Source organism: Pyxicephalus adspersus, chromosome 1 (assembly GCF_032062135.1).
Source record: "Pyxicephalus adspersus chromosome 1, UCB_Pads_2.0, whole genome shotgun sequence".
NCBI classification, from domain to species: domain Eukaryota; kingdom Metazoa; phylum Chordata; class Amphibia; order Anura; family Pyxicephalidae; genus Pyxicephalus; species Pyxicephalus adspersus.
In genome coordinates this window covers 61,760,198-61,775,315 of record NC_092858.1, presented here as the reverse complement: position 1 = coordinate 61,775,315, position 15,118 = coordinate 61,760,198, and the positions used below count along the sequence as shown (strand labels likewise).

The following is a 15,118-nucleotide window of genomic DNA, read 5'->3' as shown; positions in this document are numbered from 1 at the left end:
GTTTTGTTTTATTTGGCTTACATAATAAAGTTTTTTTCAATTTATTAAGGTTGTAGATCGGTTCGAATGGCCTCCAATTTAGGGCTGTCAGTAGATGGAAAGAGTTCATGAAAAATCTTTGGAAACAATAACATATAAAAAAGCAGGAATAGAAAAATGTAAAACTTCAATAAAAATGATTTTATCAAAACAAGCAGGAATGGATTTTGCTCCCTCTGTGTCACTTGTATGTTTTTAGGGTAACTGATTGTTTTTTCTGCACTTTGCACACTAACAAAAAAATGTAACAAGTCTGGAGTACATACACCTAATACATATCGTCAGTTAAAGCAACCTTTAAGTTGTTGTTTTTTTTACCTCAAATTTTATTCTCCTTTAAACTTTTATTAACTCTTTTTTTTTTTACCCTAATCATCTCGTACTGAATCTCTTAGCTTCTTCTTCAATTATCTGATTTTCTTTTCCTCCTATTTTATATTTTCTTTAACAGCTAATAATTTAATAATTTTTATTTTTCGTTTTTATTTCCTTTGTTTTGTTTTTTTCAAAATTACCACCCCCACAAAACTGAAAAAAGTAATTTGTAAATTAATTAGCAATACCAAACCATAAAAAAGATACATTTATCAAATCTAATAAAAATGTTTCTACAATAATTAAATAAGTAAATATAATATTATATGAACACTGAACAAAGTAGAAATAAAACATGCATTTTTATTTATTAGTTTGTTATGTATTGTATGGTCTATATAAGAAGTAGTTTTGCAAGGAAATATCAAAAAAAAAAAAAAAAAAAAAACCTTGTTGCTCCCTAAAAATAATATCATAGTGAAAATACTTTGTTATATTATGCAATAAGAATAAATGTTCAATAACAGGGCCTTAGCAGAAATGTAAATATGGCTCTGATGCATAGAGGGTATACAGGTGTGAGAGCAGAAATGGTTTAAAACTATAGGTAAAATAAAAAATGACATGCATACTAAAGCCTGTTAATAGCTGTAATACAGCAGTTCTTATTACTCCAAACCTTTTCTTTAATATAATATAATAAAAACACATTAAAGCCAAGTTGCACTATTATAGTTTGTCCCAACTCTATATATCTATAGATAATATTCTGCAGACAGCTTGGTCTGCAATTAAATGTGGTGCAAATTATAAATAAAGGCAGGAAAAATAAAAAAAATCATATTCCAATACTAGCTGCTTGGAAAGAATGTTAATTGCCTAAAATGGATGGAGAGGGTTTTGGCAAGATGATAGAGGTTGGTTTAAAATAGGAGTAGAGTTACCTTTTAGCTGTTACAGATGAGCGTGCGCTGAAAGCCAAAAGCGTCTTCTAAGTCAGTCGATATGCACATGCTCTCTTTGGGCAGATGGCATGCGTGTCATTGATTGTTCGGCTTCTGGCATTAGGCGTTCCCTTTATTGAAATTACCTTGTGCCACTAAGAAAAATTATAAAAATATCATACAGTTACCAGAATCTAAAATTTTCTGTATTAAAGCTTTAATAATAGTTTTATACTGTGTCTGCGGCTCTATGTGCTAAATCATTATTTGTACTGATAATATTTCTGCAGTTTTCCCAAAATCATTTTGACTGATATCTCCATTTATCAGGTTTCGTGATCTGTTTTTGTGTCCAGCCTGCCTGATGTCATTTGAGGTTTTATATATTTGTTAATTCCTCGGCAACTGTTTCTAAATTTGATCTGGTTATGGGCAGCCCTGGGCATTGTTGTCAGTGATATGTGTGGGCATCTAAGCTCCAAAGTATTCACAAAGACATTTACTAAGCTCCTGCACATATTCCCATGGTGGTAATTGCCTGTTTTCAGTCACATTTTCCTTGCTTCCCAAGATTAAAAGCAAAATAAAATATATATAATGTTTAATTTGTTAATCTTTAATTGTACTGTTAAAGTGTATTTCTCTGTTTTAAATATTTGGCTTACAAATATATCATTATGACAACTTTACAAAATGTAATATTTACTGTTAATGAACCTGTGTTTTATTTAATTGTAAAAGGAATATAATATTGCATTTAAAATTCTGAGACAACTGAGATATGATATACTATGATGGTACATATGGATCTTATTCTTCTACAAGCCATCCTGTTAGATGTGAGAGGAGACTGCACTCTGATACTCTTCAAAAAGTAGATAGACTTGTTTTCTTAGAATCTGTAAAAGTGTGTGTGTGTGTGTGTGTGTGTGTGTGTGTGTGTGTGTCTTCAGTAATTCGACCCCTTTCACTTTTTTCAATTTTCTACAATGGGTTTATTATTAATTTTCTCATACAATCAGTAATGCACAAAGTGAAAACTGAATTTTAGACAATTTTGTAAATTTATTAAAAATAAAAAATGTAAATATTGGAATTATTTATTGGAAGTATTTAGACCTTTTGCAAGATGTTTCTGCACCTTGATTGTAGTCTACCTGTGTTAAATAAAATTAAATGGATGTGATTTGGAAAGACACGTTTCTCCAAAACTTTCAAAACTCGATGGTCACTCTTACTAAGCTCCAGGGATCCTGTGTGGAGATAGGACGAATTTCCAAAAGGACTACACTGCAGGCAACCACCAATCTAGGCTTTATGCCAGAGTGGCAAGACGGAAGCCTCTTCTCAGTGCAAAACACATCAAAGCGTGCTTGAAGATTACAAAAAAGCACCTGAAGGACTCTGACTGTGAAGAAACAAAGATTGAACCTTTTAGACTCAATATTTACCATTATATCAGGAGGAAACCAAGTTCTGCTCATCACTTGCCCAATACCTGTCACACTTCTCTTCCTCACTAAAGTGCAGGCACCTCTCTCATGCAAATTAACCTTCCTGGGGGTTCCTCGAGTGTGGCTCGGGGTGGATTTTCAATCCAAAAAGCCGTAACCCCAAGCAACACTCGGGTTGGAATTTCCAGGGAGGTTAAAACTTCTACCTTGTTACAATTTCCAGTGGCGTCATCTTTTCCTGTCGCTGCCAGCCGGGCATCTGTGGAAGCTGGCGATGCCTGGCCGGCCAGCGCAGACACAGCACTGGGCACTCGTGCAAAGTGTCCCCACTAGTGTCGAGCCCCATTTCTCTGCTGAGCATTTCCTCTACACCTGTTGATTAATTCAGTGCTTTCCCTGTCCAGCTCCTGTGTTAACACCCTATTACCCAGTCTGGTCATTCCCTACCAGTTCCCATGTGCTGTTCCACAGTTCTTCCATGTCTGCAGTGATCCCCGTGTCACCTGTGCCTCCTCTCATTTCCTGTGTTCCCTGTGTCTGCAGTGGCCCCCATGTCACCGGTGTCTATTTCCTGGATTTTTGGTTCCTAACCCCTGATTGTTCCTAACCTCTCTTGCTTGCTGTCTACCTCGACCTCCCGCCATCCCATACTATTCTCCCAGCTATTGATTTGGTACCGTGCATCGTCCCGCCCACCCTGTTGTGCCCAAGGAGCGCAACCTGGCAGCAGCCAGCAGCGCAACATCCTCAACACTAAAGGCTCTGGAGAAGAACTGGCTGATGCTTAGCTTCTCCACCTTGGCCCATATCATGGCTCACACCACTTCTGTGCAAGCTGTAGCGCCCCCCCTCCCCCAAGAGGCTCTGTCTCCCCAAACGTGACAATACCATCCCAGGAGTGAAGCATGATGATGGCAGCATCATGCTGAGGGGGTTGATTGGTCAGGGCTGAGCGAAAGCTGAAAGGACCAAAGTACAGAGATCTCCTCAATGAAAACCTGTTCCACAGTGCTCGGGACCTCAGACTGGGTGGAAGTTACCTTCCAACATAATAATTACCCAAAGCAAACAGCAAAGACATTATAGGAGTGGCTTAGGACGACTCTGTGAATGTCCCACTGTGGTCCAGCCAGAGCCCTAATAATACATGTATGAAATTGTCTAAAATTTTGTTTCCATTATGTCATTAGTACTGAAATACTAAGTATAGAAAAATAAGGAAAACATTATTTAAATGATTTTAGCAACAGGCTGCAACATAACATTTTTTTTTAAAAAAGGGAAGGAGGTCTGAATTATATGCATTATAAATCTTGTAAAGAAAAGTCTTCTGCTTTTGTGTTAAGCCAGTTTTGACTGGGTATAGTTACTGGTGTAATTGTGTGGGGGATATCGTCTGTGCATATATTGGACCCCTTGGTACAAAATGAGCATTGCTTAAAGCGTACCTAAACTCAGAAATTTCACCCTACATAAAAGGGTAGACCACCCTTTTATGTTAAGTAAAAATTCTGTTGTTTGCTTTTTTTATTATTAATAGATTTTTATTGACTTTTAACATTTTTATATAACAAAGTTACATACTTTTATTAACGTTCCCAATCTAAGGAATTATGAATAGATGTAGGTGTCCCTATATCAAGTTTGTGACCACAACCCTCCTTTAGGGTAAAGAGAAAGGGCGAAGGGAGGGGGAGAAAAAAAAGAAAAAAAAACACAAAATCACAACCGAGCAAAACAACAAATAAAAAAGGTCTGGACCTATATTAACATCCAATGGTGACTACAATGTGAATTAGAATGGCAGTGCATTGGGTAGTGAGAACGCCTTCCAGGGTTCCATGATTTTAGAAAACTTCTTCTGAGTATTGTTCATGATACTCGTATATCCTTCGTTTAGGAAAGTATTGTCCATACGCAAAAGTTTGCTTGGCAGTTAACAAGACGTGATCCCAGTGTAAACTAAACCTTAGTAAGGTTAGGGGGCTTGAATTGTAGTAGGGCTACCCAAGGTTCCCTAGACACATGTTTACAGAATAAAGTTCCCAGTAACCTAAATATTCTCCCCCAGAACCCTAAAACCGAGGGGCAAGTTCACCACACATGCAACTCGGTACCTTCCTCCTGACTTCCCCTACAACAGAGTCCCGACCCCCCCTGGGACAAGTGCTTTAGCCTGAAAGGGACTATGTACCAGTGCATCATGACCTTAAATACAGCTTCCAATGTGGTTATATTAGTGGAACATTTGGCCATTCTTGCCTAATTAGCAAACCATTCCTCATCCGTCTTAATAATTTTCAAATCTCTACTCCAAAGAAATGTATAAGTGTGTGCAGAAGCCCTAGTGATTTCCATCAATTGGGAGTATATTATGAAGATAAGTTTCGAGCTAAAGGAGTTCTACGACATATATGCTCAAAAACAGTCAATTTGACCGTAAAAATATCTCTTTGTATCAACGAATTGACCCAATGTCTGTCTTGCATATATCGAAGAAACTCCCTGCCCGGGGCTTGGTTTGCTGTACGAATATCCTCCCAACTAAGAACACCAGATCTGCCCAGAAGAGAGTGGACCGTATCGTAACCATGTTGCAACCACCAATCAAACGCTTAAGGTGACTCTATGCCAGATGGGAATAATGGGTTCCACTGAATAGGGAGCAAAAGTAAGTATGGTGATATAAAACTGCCTGAAAATCAAACCCCATCCCACACTTTTAACACGTTGCTAATGTATACTAATGTTCTTGGGACGTAGTTTGGGTGGGAGCCACGGAAGAGCTCTGATATCCACTGATTGGGTCAAATAAGATTCCAATCAAACCCATAATGGGGCAGCTCCACCCGCATACAGTGAGGTAATAGGGCTGATGTGAGCAGCCTGGTGGTACTTAACCCCCCTAGCCCTATTCCCGTGTGTGACAGATAGATTTTCCAGGCAAAAAATCTGTATTCCCAAGTCACACTCTGGGTAGCTTTTAACTAAAAAAAAAAAACCCACTTACCTTGCTCCCCTGGCATCCTGCTGGTCCCCGCAGCTCCTGGGGACACGTCCTTGCTCCTCGATCTCCAGCTGGCGAATGCAGCGACAATCTTCGAAGTTTCCCGGAGACGTCAGTGCAGGCAGGAGGATCGGCGGGAAATTCAAATAATTTTGTTTTGAATTCAATACAAAATAGCTGGGTCTAATACAAAGAAATATTCATATATATATTTTAACAGATTTTTGTGTTTTGTTATTTAAAGTTTATTAATAAATTGATGAGTTATGCCTTATTCATAAATCGAAGTTCGAGTTATGCCTAAGAATTTTCAGCCTACAATGAAAAATACATTTCCATGAAAAAAATTGTACCGCTTCTTGCATGGAAATTTGGATGGAATTAGACCACTAGGGAGGTTAATAAAGTTTGGCACCCCGAGTCCCCCCTGCCACTTGTGAGCATACATAGTCTTCCTTTGATCTCTTGATTTCTTTTTGTTCCAAATGAAAGAAAAAAAAAAAGTTTGAAAGGCTTGCAGCGTAGAATTTGGTACAAAGACGTAGCATCCTAAAATAAGGTAGCGCCCTAAAATAATAATTTAGGAAGTAATTTAGGAAAAACAGTCATTTTATTAACAGTTAATTCATCCTAACCAGGATATAGGATGAGAAGACCACCCTGCTATCAGCTTCTTAAGATGATTAAATAAAGGGGGATAGTTAGCAGGGAAAAGAGCTTCATAAGTGCATGTGATCTTAAATCCCAGGTACTCTAATGAGTCTTTCACCCAGGAGAACTGAAATTTCTTCTGGAGTGATGCACTCATTTGTAGTGGCAATTGGAAATCCAGCGCCAGAGATTTCCGTTCGTTTACTACCAATCCCAACAACTGAGCAAACTCTGTTAGGAGAGACACTAAATTGGGTAAGGAAATTAGCGGCTGGGAAATGGACAAATAAATGTCATCTGCGAACAAACTGAGCTTGGTCACCAATCACTATCCCATGTATATTAGGAGAGATTCTGATCACCTGCGTGAACGGTTCTGGAGTCAAAATAAATAACAGTGGGAATAGAGGGCAAGTGCCCCTATATATTTTGAAACCGAAGAGTAATAGGAGGAGCATCGAATTGGAGCGGAAGGTTGGGAATAAAGAGCCTTCATCCATGCCATAAAGTTCATTTGGAAACCCCATTTAGGTAAAATATAGAATAAATATTCCCACGATAAAGAGTTAAATGCTTTCTGGATTTCGAGCGCTAATAGAGCACTTGGAATTTTATTTTTCTGTATGAGTTATAAAAGGCTAACCACTTTTCTGGTGCTACCAGGGGCTTGCCTACCGGGGACCAACCCCACTTGATCCTTATGGATCAAAGATCCCAGAAATTTATTGAGCCTAGTAGCTAAAATTTTGGTAAGCAATTTAATATCATTATTCAGCAGGGATATGGACCTGTAATTTTGAAAATCCTTTGGGGAGCATTACAATGTGAGCCAACAAAGAAGACATTGGATGATGGTAATGATCTCCTAATACCGGTAGTTGAACATATCAGCTGGTCTGGGTTCCAGGATCTAGGAAACATTTTAAAGTATAGGGTCAAGAATCCATCAGGTCCTGGAGTTTTATTGTTTTTTAAAGTTTTAATAACCGCTACTATCTATTCAGGAGAGATCTCAGTTTCCATCAGTTCTATCATGTTTGCAGTAAGAGTAAGGAGTTTAATCTGTGAAAAAAAATTGATCCGCTCTATCAGTATCTAAAGATAGGCAGGTACCATAAAGAGGAGAGAGCATCCTCTGGAACACCCCGCAAATCGTCACAGGATTAGCCGTAATAGTATTGTTAGTGAGTCTAAGCTTCTTCGTTGTTGTAGAACTACATTTAGGGCTCAAAACCTTAGCCGACATAGGACCAGGCTTATTTGCCCTGGCATAATAATGCCTTTTAGACCAGTTAATTAATTAAAGATTATCTACCTGATAATCCGTTAAAGCATTCAACTCAACCCTAGTCTGTTGCACTTCTTCCAATAGTTGTCTAAAAGAGCCTTGTTTCATTCTGGCCTCCAGTTGGTCTAAACTTTTCATGAGCTCCTCTATTCGAAATAACCTAGCCCTCTTCTGGCGAAAAGCCATCTGAATCAACTGACCCCTCATGGACACCTTATGAGCATCCCAGAGCATGATGGAAGAACTCACAGAAGGGCTAATAATCTCGAAATAGGAAAGGAGCTTATGTTCTACTTCCTTCGCCCCAGTAGACAGCAGAGTAGACAGCAGCGTATCATTGAGATGCCGGTGGAACACAGGGGACCTAGGAGTTAGGGAATGACATTCATCTAACACAGGGAAGTGGTCAGACCAGGGAGTGGTCTGAATCTTCGCTTTACTTTTCTAAAGGAAAAAATCGTGGTGGTGTAAAGGCATGATCTATCCGGGTGAAGCTGCCGTGGGAGGAGAAACTGTATGTATAGTCTTTCAATTTAGGATTTAACTCTCTCCATATATCCAGCATATTAAATTGAAAGTGAAAGTGAAAGTAGTTCTGAGAAAGCCTTGCAGTTTGGAGAGAGCAAATTACCAATCTTTGGGTCAGAACACAAAGAATGATCCATTCCTGGATCCACAATCATATTAGAATCCCCCAGAACTCAGAGTACCCCTCACATGATGTTCAATAATGGGTAGCAGATGTTTAAAAAAACAAATGTGGTTGTGATTGGGTGCATATTATTTAACCAGGGTGATTTCCTCATAATAAATCTTCCCCTGAAGAAGCAGATAGTGACCAGTAGGGTTTGCTATTTCAGCTCACAACTAAAGGGCAATCAAAGAAATGCAATCATAACCCTCTTCTTCTCCTCAAATACCGAATTAAATACCTGTGGGTAATTTTTATGAAAATATCATAGATTTTTCTATCAAGATTTTGTGAAAAATCTTGTTTCTTGCAAACCCAGAATGCCCACTGAGAGGAAGGAAAAAAATAAATACCTTCCTCTGCTTATTGGGGGAATTGAATCCCTGGACATTCTGGGATACAATCACCATCCTATTTGATCCCATAACACCAGTCGTTTCCAACATGCAAATTGACAGTGAGCATACAGTAGCCATACTCGCCATTTCCATCTAGTATCCCATCTATTCATACAATGATTCGGACAACAATGACAAAAAAAAAACAGAAAAACCAAAGAACAGAAACCAGGTGGTCTGTACGTACATAACATAACAAATAGAGCAACAAGTGCCTCGGTAGAATTTCGTCTTGCATGACAGCAGGACTACCAGTGGGGAACACCAGTCTCCCCTAGAGCGGCATAAAACCCTAAGAGGGTCTACATACCCTACTGTAGGTGACAAAAAATTATTGCAAGAAAAAACAAAGAAAAAAGAGTCCAGGTCACTTAGGCACCAGACAAAATAAAAAACTAAAATGGGTTATGCTGGTAGACTTTTGGAAATAAGTCTCCCCTGTTATAAACAATAACATGCTAGCATAGAAGTAAAGCAGTTTCACGTAAAGCACAAAACAGTTCAAACAGTGCATGTTATTCTAATCCAATATTCTAATATATCTAAGGGTCTTTTTCATCCATCTGTTGGTTTGAGATGCATGTAGTTGGTAAGACAGGGCCTTGTCAGGAGATCGTTTTCCTCTTTTAACTTTTTCCCACAATGGTGACAACCTGGGCGAGCTCTGGGGCCTGAGTGAAGCTATGGCCGATGAGAAATATTCTGGTGGACTCAGCTGCAAGTGCAAGATCCTGTGGAGACCGCATGTTGTTGCATCTGATACTTGAAGACAAGCCTAAAGGGAAATCCCCAACGATATCTTATCCCCTGCTTTTGTAAAACGATGAGGAACGGCCTAAGGGCTTTCCATTTCAGGATGGTCTGGGGTGCAAGATCTGAATAGATCTGGTAGGGATGAGATTGGAAGGAGAGGTTTCGTTTGTTCAAGGTAACTTTCATAATTTGGTCTTGTAAAATGTAGGTCGGACTATAATGTCCCTGGGGGGCCCTTCCGCCAGCTGCTATCTTTGCTGCTGACTCCATAATGGACTTTTGAGAGCACGACGATGCTCATCAACCACTGGATAGCCACAACAATGTATCTCCTTCTCATGCTATCTTGTCTCTGGTAACTGGTTGAGCTTTGCACCAGGAGCTTGGGCTTTATTTTTTTTATATTGCATTTCTCTTTTGTCAATTTGAACTACCACCTGGTGGCTTTTTGTTTAGTGAGTTTAGGTCTGCTTAAACTACAACGAGCAGTTCAGGTTACACAAAGCATCATGGACTTTTTCAAATGCAAAGTTCTTTAAAAAAAATATATATATATATAATGTGTGTGTGTGTGTGTGTGTGGGTTCTGTAGGTTTTGCCACCAACATTTTTTCTTGTAAAAATGATATAATGTTTGGATATTCTATATTATACAAAGCCTTTTGTAATATTCTGCCTGTGTTGGCCATTTCTTTTTCTCTGCTTGTTTTTAGTCCTTCACACACACTGCAGGTGACGCAGGCATTCATAAAAGGTATATTACATTACAGTCAGTGTCACAGGTTATGAAATGTAATCGGTAAGATTCTTGTGTATGTACAGGCTGTGAAAAAAACTTACGGTAATTGAGCAACATTCTTGTGCTTTGTGTAATAACTACCAAATCTCAACTACTTACAACAGATACAATGAGGTTAATTTTCTGAATCAATAAACAGTGTTCACTTAGTACAAGCAAATGTTCACACAGCTTAAGGAGTTGTGTAATATATCAGCATATCCATATATATACAAGAATATAATAATCATGTTCCCTCATACCAATCAATGTTTTTGTTTGAAACCTAATGTAGTAAATTTTGTGTCATTTGACCCGTATTTTACTCAGAAACTATGGTGTATTTATTTGTTTAGATATAGATGTTAAAGAAATGTAAACCTATTTTTTTAAATGCACCTTGGCAGCATTTGCAAGTTTTTAAGACATCGCTATCAAAGTGCATCTCCAGTTCCGGAGGATATTTGCACTTGGTATCCAGCATGGTTGCCAACACCCTCTTAACCCGCTAGCCATGGACATACCAGCTCGATTTACCACAGTGGCCTCTTAGAATAGGAGGGAATATATCAATCTGTCTTTAAAAAAAGCAAACATGCTTTAACCTATTGGATTTACATGAATCCCCCATCAACAGATTGTTCTATCTTGCCAAAAGTCCAAAACTCTACTATTACCGTGACTCTAATGTGCACCTGTAGAGGCTCTGTAACTGCGATCCGGATTGTGGCCTTACAAACTAGTTAAGCTAAGCGCACATGGTTCTGATGCTGTTTGGATTCGGGCCAGCACTCAGTGGTAAAAGTATGTGCAGTTCAAACCAACAGCCAACAATACTGTGCTAGTAAAAGAGGTAGGAAGGTTACATTAGGGGGCTGGGGTAGAGAGTACTGTTTTTGTATCTTGTGAGATTTGATATGAGAATTGTGACTGTAGCATTCATTTTTTTCTAGGCTTCCTATCACATTCATGCAAACAAGTCAAAGTAAATATGCTGCAGGTTATAATATTTAAAATATTTTAGCACTGTTTAATGTATTTAAGTGTTTCAAACAAATTCCCACCTAAAAACAATTTTAATAGAACATCCAGTAACTAATTTGACCTGTATTAAGAGAGAAATACACTATATTTTGTCTTGGTAATAAGCAAATGTAAAAATGTTTTCACTAGGTTACATAATAACTCAAATTTAAAACTTAAATACTTTATTATACTATAATACCTAATATCTCATACAGCTCACACACATATAAACTCCCCACCATTACCTTTTCTGTAAAGACGCACTGCTGGATTCACCTCCTGCACAAACAAATCGTGTTTAATGAGTAAATGACCAATAACAAGAAGGACAGGACAAGTTATTAAAAGAAATCTCCTTCAAATTGTTCTCACTATCATATTTGCATGATCCAGTTGTTAGCCAAGTGAGGACCCATTATCATAGCAGTCATTTATTGTTTACATATTGATGCATATCCTTTTAAATTAAATTATACAGAATCCCCCTATTGAGTTGATCAGCTATATCTTTAGGAAGACCCCCATCTGGCATAAACATCATATGCTTAACATTATGCACCATACAGCTTTATTCCATGCTTGTTTATAGTTGAATGATGATGTGGCAGCTATTAGATTATACCAGGACTTTTTCTCTGTGTATGAAAGCTTGCAATATTTACAGGGTTTTACTTTTATAAACTTACAAATAAAACAAAAAGCAAATGGGGAAAAATAGGGAAAAATAGTGGAAAAAATATTTGAAAATTTTCCAAGCTGTATTTTCAATTAAGAGGCATTAAAAAATACCTCTTGCTGCAATCAAATGTATGGACTTAGTAAAGAAGTCAGGGCTGCTTATGTATTAACATAGAAATGTAGAAAAGTGAAGGCAAAAAAGTCTTCCATTGAGTTTGCTCCATGTTTATTCTTTGGAGTTGTTTTCACCTCTTCAGCTGGATGTCTGTATAAAGCATCAACTAGAAGGCACAATGATTGTAACTCCTTCTGATTCTGAAGTGTGGCACTTGATACCCTCTTTCTTTATATTCCTATTTTTTTCTGCTTTGTAAAACACACATTGCTGCACTGGAAGCTGGGTACAATGCAAATACTATAAAATCTGACAAAGGAGATCAGGAAGAAATTCCGTAATAAATAGTTTCAGACTCAGGAACAAGGGTGAACAAGGTCAGCTTTTCTTTTCAAAGAAGACACCATACTAAAATTTGGAACAGGGCACCATATAACTTAAAAAAGCTTCCCTGTTCTTTATATTCATGGGAACATTGTATAACAGTGCCTGAGTAAGACAGGCTCAGACAGCAGTGCTAAGCTGACAATTATCTAATAAAACCCATTTTATACACCTTATAGATGAATGTTGCACACTTATTTTGCAGTCTGGCTCCTTGTAAAATAATATTTTTTTGTTAGTAAGCATTTGAGCACAGCAATGAATCAGCAGGAATTATACAAATTCCTATATCTGTGTCATCTAATAATCTAAAGTTCTATTTTACATTGACGCATCTTTTGAACAATATTGTCATTAAGTTTTTTTTTTTTTATCACAAAGAAAAATCCCGTGTAAAATGTTGATTCACTTGGTAAAGGAAAATAAACAAAAGCACCATACTCCAACACATACAACATTTACTTATTTACTATGTCACACTGTGTTGTCGCATTAGCACATTGCAATTTAATTACATTCCATCCTACTTTTTATTCATCTACAAAAGAACATCATCATTTTCAGAATCCTTCAAACTTGGAAATGTTTTTACTCAATTATTTAAGACCATAAAATATCAGTTAAAGCTATTTGTAAGTGTTGTATTCAGGAAGAAACCCGTCACTGGAGTGGCTGCTCAGATTTGCTTATTGAATAATATATTCTTTGTTTTTTAAGAACACTGCAGTGATCATTGCTTTTCCATTAATGGACTCCATGTGAAATATCCTGTTGTGTTTTTTACAGCACAAATTTCAGGAAAGTGATATGTAAGCATGTAATAATCTAAAGTGTAGTTGCCTTGAACAAAGGAGGCCTGTGTCTGCATTATTGTACATTATTGCTGTGAACAATAACATTCCTATAATTGTAGATGAATAATACAGACATAATCCTTTGTTGGGAAAAGGCAGTCACTTTGCTTCTTATATAATGCAACTTACACTAATTTTATCCCAGGTTGAACACATGCATCCAGTTACCAGGAAAAGACACCCAGTACAGATGAAGTTCTTTGAAATGGGTGCTGCAATTGTCAGGCCCTGAATGCCAGTCCAGTGGAATTATGGTAGAAAGGGAGTGTCGCATAGCCATTTTTTTCAGTATCACAGTCTTGACAGCAATATTTACCTGTATTTTCAAAACTAATGCTCTTTGGTTATTATTTCACAACTTTTTTAGCCCGTATCAACCTAAATGTATTTCTGTGGTTTGTAATCCAATACTATTAGCAGGCAGTGCTATAATACTGTTACTAAAAAAGGGTAATCCAGCCAGAGTTAGGAGGCTTTATCATTTGGCAATAAGTGCAAGAAACGTTGTGGTATGTGGGGTGGAAGTGAGAACATTACAGAAAAATGCTATAAAAAGATGTATGGTCAGCAAACTACCTTTTATCTATCAATTTCTTTAACTTTGAAGTGAAAGGAGTGTGAACATTTATTCTTAATATAAAACTGTGCCCAGACTTTGGCTATTTAAACATTTACATAGTCAAAACAAACAGTAAATAAGTTTTAAAACAAATCTTTACACGTCTTTGCAGCTGGCAACTCTGTGAATTAACTAATTCAAACATTGAAAAGCAAAAACAATCTTACTTTTAGCAGTCCTGCAAACTAGAACTTGGCGGTCTAAACATGTAAACATGGAGGAAGAAGGAGAGCTATGTGTTAAAACCAAACTTTAATGACTTCACTGCATTTGTTTCAAACTTTGAAGATGAATTGCTCCATGGTGCCTGTCATGGCAAAGGTGAACTATGGTTTCAAGTTTATTATTATTTTAATATTCATAACCTAGCCACAGGTCAGCTTTGTGTTATCATAAATATGAAGGCTTCCCAATGTATAGCATAAATTCACTTTGGGAATGACAGGCCTTTTTAAATGCCCAGCTCGATCAATAAGAATTCTTGGTTTCTGTTTCCCTTTTTGATTTGTATCGCCTGGTATCTAAACAGACTATTTGTGAAAAATGTGTTTAGGAATATTCAAGAGCAAAATATTTTGTACATTATGGATAAGGTATTGTTGGAGGGATGGCCTTAGAATTTAGAGGTGAAATGTAACCTAAATTTTGGGGGTTACTGGTGTTTCAATTGTCACTAAAATTAGGAAAACCTAAATTAGAATGAAATAATATGTAAGAATGTAAAAGGGGAGTCTGCTGCTTTTGTGTTAAGCCCATTGTGATTGGTTATCCTTAAATTATTATTAACCTACCACTGATATTTTAGTTTGGGGTGGATAGTAGTAGCATGGATCCCCCACCAGCTACAAGTCTTTCTGATTGAGTCCTGTAATTAAACATCTACCTCAGTTTTTCAAGCATGTCCACATACACTTAGCAGCCACTCCAGTTCAACTGTTGACGCAAATATCCAGTTAGCCAATCAATAGTGGCAGTGCGATGCATTTAGGTATGCAGACATTGTTACCCTGTTTCCCCGATGATAAGACACTGTCTTATTTTTTTTTGAAGGCCAAAATATGCTCTAGGGCTTATTTTCAGGGGGATGCCTTATTTACCCATGAAGAAGACTACAGTACACAGTT

The 15,118-nt window shown here is 37.5% G+C and overlaps 1 long non-coding RNA gene across 1 annotated transcript in view; it reads right to left on the bottom strand.

The window, feature by feature from the left end:
- Positions 1 to 11,589: 11,589 nt before the first annotated feature.
- The window catches only part of LOC140321830 (uncharacterized), a 20,295-nt gene continuing 16,766 nt past the window's right edge, over positions 11,590 to 15,118 (bottom strand). Inside the window, exon 3 of the long non-coding RNA XR_011919015.1 lies at positions 11,590 to 11,623. This is a non-coding gene — a long non-coding RNA (uncharacterized lncRNA). The remainder of the gene's footprint in view (positions 11,624 to 15,118) is intronic.